Source organism: Salmo salar, chromosome ssa06 (assembly GCF_905237065.1).
Source record: "Salmo salar chromosome ssa06, Ssal_v3.1, whole genome shotgun sequence".
Classification (NCBI taxonomy): domain Eukaryota; kingdom Metazoa; phylum Chordata; class Actinopteri; order Salmoniformes; family Salmonidae; genus Salmo; species Salmo salar.
In genome coordinates this window covers 55,967,015-55,973,014 of record NC_059447.1, presented here as the reverse complement: position 1 = coordinate 55,973,014, position 6,000 = coordinate 55,967,015, and positions in this window count along the sequence as shown.

Here is a 6,000-nt window from a genome sequence, read left to right as displayed (position 1 = left end):
TCATAAAATGCATATTAGATATTTTACATTTATTTTATATATACAGTAATACGATTATACAATCATTTTCTGATCTATGGGAATATATGTTGAAATATAAACGGAGCTTCATTGTCATGACATTCTGAACAACTGCATCAATACCCATAGTAAACAAAAACAATCCCACAATTTTTTAAAGTAAATAATCAAAATATGCAACATGATCAAATATGATCACAGAGTAGTGTGTGGAAGAATAGAAAATATCAACAAAGGGCCCACTGAAACACTTCTAAAATGCACAAATTACAGAATTTATAATATACTGAGATGTCATTTATATATATTTCAATGTATATTTAAATGTTAAATGCACACTCAGTGGCCAGTTTATAAGGTAAACCCATATAGTACCGGGTTGGACCCCTTTGCCTCCAGAACAGCCAAAATTCTTTGTGGCATGGAAACGTTGGTCAATTGGTATCAAGGGACCTAACGTGTGCCAGGAAAACATTCCCCACACAAATACACCACCACCACCAGCCTGTATCGTTGACACCAGACAGGAAAGGGCCATGCTGCTTATGGGGATTCGTCAAACCAGGCGTTGTTTTTCCACTCATCAATTGTCCAGTGTTGGTGATCGTGTGCCCACTGGAGCCGCTTCTTGTTTATAGCAAATAGGAGGGGAACCCGGTGTGGTCGTCTGCTGCAATAGCCCATCCGTGACAAGGACCGACGAGTTGTGTGTTCCGAGATGCCATTCTGCACACCACTGTTGTACTGTGCCGTTATTTGCCGGTTTGTGGGCTGATGTTAGCTTGCACGATTCTTGCCATTCTCTTTCGATCTCTCATCAACAAGCTGTTTTCACCCACAGGACTGCCGCTGACTGGATGTTTTTAGTTTTCCTCACTACTCTCAGTAAACCCTTGACACTGTCGTGCGTGAAAAGCCCAGGAGGCTGTTTATGAGATACTACAACAGGCGTGCTTTGCACCGACAATCATGCCATGTTCAAAGTCACTTAGATCACTCGCTTTGCCCATTCTAATGTTCAATAGAACAGTAACTGAATGCCTCGATGCCTGTCTGCCTGCTTTATATAGCAAGCCACGGGCACATGACTCACTATCTGTAGGAGCGAACCATTTTAGTAAAACTGGGTGGTGTCCCTAATAAACTGGCCCCCGAGTGTATATTTCAGTTTAGGTATATACATTCTATGCAGTGGAGGCTGCTGAGGGGAGGACGACTCATAATAATGGCTGGAATGGAGTCAATGGAATGGTATCAACCAAATGGAAAACACTTCTTTGATGTTTTTCATACCATTCCATTGACTCCATTCCAGCCATTATTATGAGCCGTCCTCCCCTCAGCAGCCTACACTGTTTCTGTGTCTCCTATTGTTTTCCTGTGCGCTTTGCCGTTTTCCTCCTCTCCAGTCTCTTATGACTGAATCCCGAATCCGCACCCCACTCTCCTGCCCCCTTTCCCTCCCTTCCCTCCCGCCCCCTTTTCCCTCCTTTCCCCCCGCCAGCTGGTGAACCCAAGGACTCCTATGCATTGAGATTGGTAACAGGCTCCTTATAAATAATTTCAGGGTGGGGCCTGGAAGGGAGCTCGCTTCACCCCTTTTGTTGTGGTTGTACATTACATTAACCCTTAAAAGGACCTTTTTATTTCACTTGGTGCTGCCCAGGCTTGAGCACATCCAGGTCCAATGGGCTTTGCTCCATTTGACAGTGAACTGAACCACAGAAAATGAGCACCACTTGTGTAAATAAGAAATGCAGCAGAAGTCTTCCATGTTGTGCGATCTTGGAGGGTTGAGAGAGAATACATCAGTCATTCAGTCTGAGATAGAGGCAGCAGACAAAGAGCTTTTTCTCATTCCCTACCGGCTCCCTGGAGGTTGTATTAAGCTCACAGAAAGAACCCTCATTTCAATCTACAGTGGGATTCAAATTTATTGACACCCTTGATAAAGATGAGCAAAAATTTCTTTATAGAATAAATACAAATACTGAGCTATATTGTATGCACCAAAACATTTGGAAATTATATTATTTTATAGTAATACAATTGCTCAGAGCAAGAGATTTTGTTTAACATTTATTATATATATTTTTTTTCAAAAAGGTAGGGGTCAGAAATATTGACACTTCTGTTTTCAATACCTTTCAATACCTCCCCTTGTGAGGATAACATCAGCAAAACCAAGGAGTTGATCGTGGACTACAGGAAACGGGGAGGAGCACAGCCCTATTGTCATCGACAGGGCTGCAGTGGAGAGGGTATAATAAAATGTTCCTCAGTGTGCACATCACAGAGAACCTCACATAGTCCAACCACACCACCACATGGTAAAAAAAGTTGCAGCCGCGCCACTTCAACCTCAGGTGCCTGAAGAAATTTGGCATGGGCCCTCAAATCCTAAAGAAGCTCTACAGCCGCACTATCGAGAGCAACTTGACCGGCTGCATCACCGCCTGTACGGCAACTGCACCGCCCCCCAACCAGGAGGCCCTACAGAGGGTGGTGCAGACGGCCCAACATATCACTGGGGTAAGCTACCTGCCCTCCAGGACATCTACAGCAGGCGGTGCCTGAGGAAGGTCCGAAAGATCGTCAAGGAGCCATGGACTGTTGTCTCTGTAACCATCTGGCAAGCGGTATCGGAGTATCGGGTCTTGAACCAACAGTCACCAAGACAGCTTCTACCACCAGACAATCAGACTTCTGAAAAGCTAAACCCAGCTGTTTCTCTTCACAGACCTGCACCTTAGAGACTATTTGCACCAGAGAGACTATATACACCTTAGAAATTATTTGCACTGACTACCCACACATCCAATCCTTCCACGCAAACTTCCACAAACTGTAAATACAGTCCATTATTACTATGCATACTACTCCTTCTATTACTTCTACTACTTGTTATTTTGACTCATTTCATTGTTGTTATTCATGAATGTACTGCATTGTTGAGAGAGCTACCACATAAGCATTTCACTGCACCTTTTATACCTGTTGTAAACTGTATGTGACGAATACATTTTGATTTGAGCCTTTTTCTAAAATGTTTTCTGAGTTGGAGAGCACATTGGGAAGGATCTTAGACCATTCCTCCATACAGAATCCTTGATATCCTTTGTATGCACTTAAGGACTGCTCTGTTCAATCAAAACCACAGGTTTGTCATTGTTCCCCTCGAATCAGGGACTGATTTAGACCGGGAACACATGGTGGGTGCAATTAATGATCAGGTAGAACAGAATACCAGCAGGCTCCGGACCTTGTAGGGTCAGAGTTGAGTACCTCTGATCTACACGTTTAAGACAAAGAAAAGCTGTCAAACACCTGAATGCATGTCCAATAAATGGCAATTTCATTCTCTTTGGTTGCCACAATTATTGACACGCTTGACAAAAATGACTCTCCGTGCTTTCTTCGATTGCGCAAGGGGAGACCTGAAAAGTTACATTGTCTGGCGCACAGGAGACCTGGGTTAGAACCCCGTCAGTCAAACTAACACGTCTTCAGGTCTCAAGCGATAAGGATGTTCATCACAATGCATGGATCAGAAAACCACCGCTCTTGCACTCTCATTGGGGCACACAGATCCTTTTGCTTCTGTTTGCCACAGAAGGTGTTGTTGTTCTAACCCATTCAGTTATATTGGTGCTGTGATCTCTGAGTATGAGGTCAAAGAGGGGTGAAATGTAACCGAGGTCCACGCTCTTTTGCTGAGTAACCTTGCTGGAGACTTGAAGATTTGTGTAAGCTTCCTGAACTCATCCCTTTGGGCTTTAGCTAAGTGGGCTAACACACTCTTGGGACATGCAGGAGACCCGTTTCGAACCGAGTAGCAATATTAAATAGAGAGTTGAAAAGCTACCCTTAGAAGAGCTATTCAACTATACTGTTATGGGGGTCAAATTGTCACACTCTCTTCTAACATCATAGTTTTGTATATTTTTTTATTTACATTTTTAACCTAGGCAAGTCAGTTAAGAACAAATTCTTAGTTTACAATGACAGTCTACTGGGGAATAGTGAGTTAACTGCCTTGTTCAGAACAGATTTTTACCTTGTCAGCTCAGAGATTCAATCCAGCAACCTTTTGGTTACTGGCCCAACGCTCTGACCACTAGGCTACCTGCCACCCCAGGTATATATAGTGTATGTGGAAAAATTACAGGCACAAGGAAGCCAAGGGTATGAAAGAGTCACAGGAGTCAAATGAAAGCCATCAATCCAGCAATATTTAAGTGACAAGTGGATTTTGCACCCTTCTAACACAGGAAATAGATGGCTGAAAAATACAGATTCTCAAGTGGGCAGGGCATACGAGGATGTATCTGCAGGGGTTGGACGTTGTAGTGCTAAAACCAACACACACGCATATCTTTCTCTCATTGTGCAACTTTCTTCTCACTAAGTTCCAAAAGAGGCCAGATCAATCCAGTCTCACCTTATTCACACAGTGAGTTTGTTATCCTCGTTCTATAGATTGCGTTGTTTTAAGGCAACGCGTAGCACCTGTTGAGGCTGTGGGTGTAGAAGGCATTGTAATGTTGTGTGTAGGGCAGGGAGCAGGGAAGCTGTTTGGCTGGGAGTTGCAGACTGACGCCACACTGCTAGCCAAGGGTAGCCCTGGGCCGCTATGCAGGCAGCTGATAGCCAAGAGACCTAGAGAGAAAGAGAGAGAGAGAGGGTTGGTGGGAGGGGAGGTAAACTGAATGAACTTTGATACCATTTCACGCACACACGCTCATGCACACACCCTCATGCACACACACACACACACACACACACACACACACACACACACACACACACACACACACACACACACATGCCTCCAGACTCCAGTAGAGGGGCGGTAGTGTAGTGTAGTGTAGTGCACATATATAACCTCTTTAGCTGCCAGCCGCTCCATGCTAAAATACACTGAGGGATAACAGATCTGGCTCCCCAACTACCCTGCTGACCCAGCATATATACACTTCTGGTATTTTCTAACCACAGAATGTTTAAAGCATTGCCTTGCTTTAAAACAAATCTATTTGGACCTCAGTAGGATCACATATGAAATGTAGTGTTTTCCAAGACATCCTTTGGGGGCCAGGAGACGAAAGTCATGCAATTTCTTACGAACAAAGAAGTCATTGTTCAACACAGCCAAATGTCAACCCCAGTTTCTGAGTGTGAGCAACCTACATTTCAATTGTTTTACCTTGTATAGTTATGCTTTTACTATATAGGAGCATGTCATGTTAAGCTAAGTGGATGGTCTTTCCTGTGAATCAAATGAGAATTCTAGAACATGGAGAGATATATGAACCAAAATCCCACTATGACATCAACACATGACATCACCCCAAGCTACAAGAAATTCGAATTGGGTGGCTGTTGTCTTGGAACGCTGGAATATGGAGTAAACCAACACTTTGCTTGCTAGACTCCGCTTAGACTTAATATGGGAGACGTGATTGGTGTTTTGGCATGTGATGGGATAGTAACTTATTATGGTGAGAAAAAACAGAAAGGAAGGGATGGGATCATAAGCTGCTGTCCACATCAAGGTTTGTTTAGGATCTATAATAGATCAAATGAGTTAGTTATTGAGCTGACCTTTTGGGTTGTGTGCAAATTAGAACTTTAGTGCGTGGAATGCTCGAGGGGTGCCTGAGGTCATGTCCCGTTGTCCTAGCAGTTGTGAACATTACCCAGAGGTCAGAGGTCGCGCTTTCAAGCCTACTCCCAACCCCACATTTGTGCCCTTTAGAACTTCTAAAGCCCAGGAACACAGAATCAATATCCTTCAACTTTGGTACAGTAATGCTACAGAATATGCACTATATTTTCCCAGGTGTGGATCCTCATCCTACTCATCACAAAGGCTTGCATCCCAAATGGCACCCCATTCCCTATATAGTGTGCTACTTTTGACCAGAGCCCTGCTGATCCCCAAACGATTAAGAGACTTCAGAAAATAAACTTTTAACG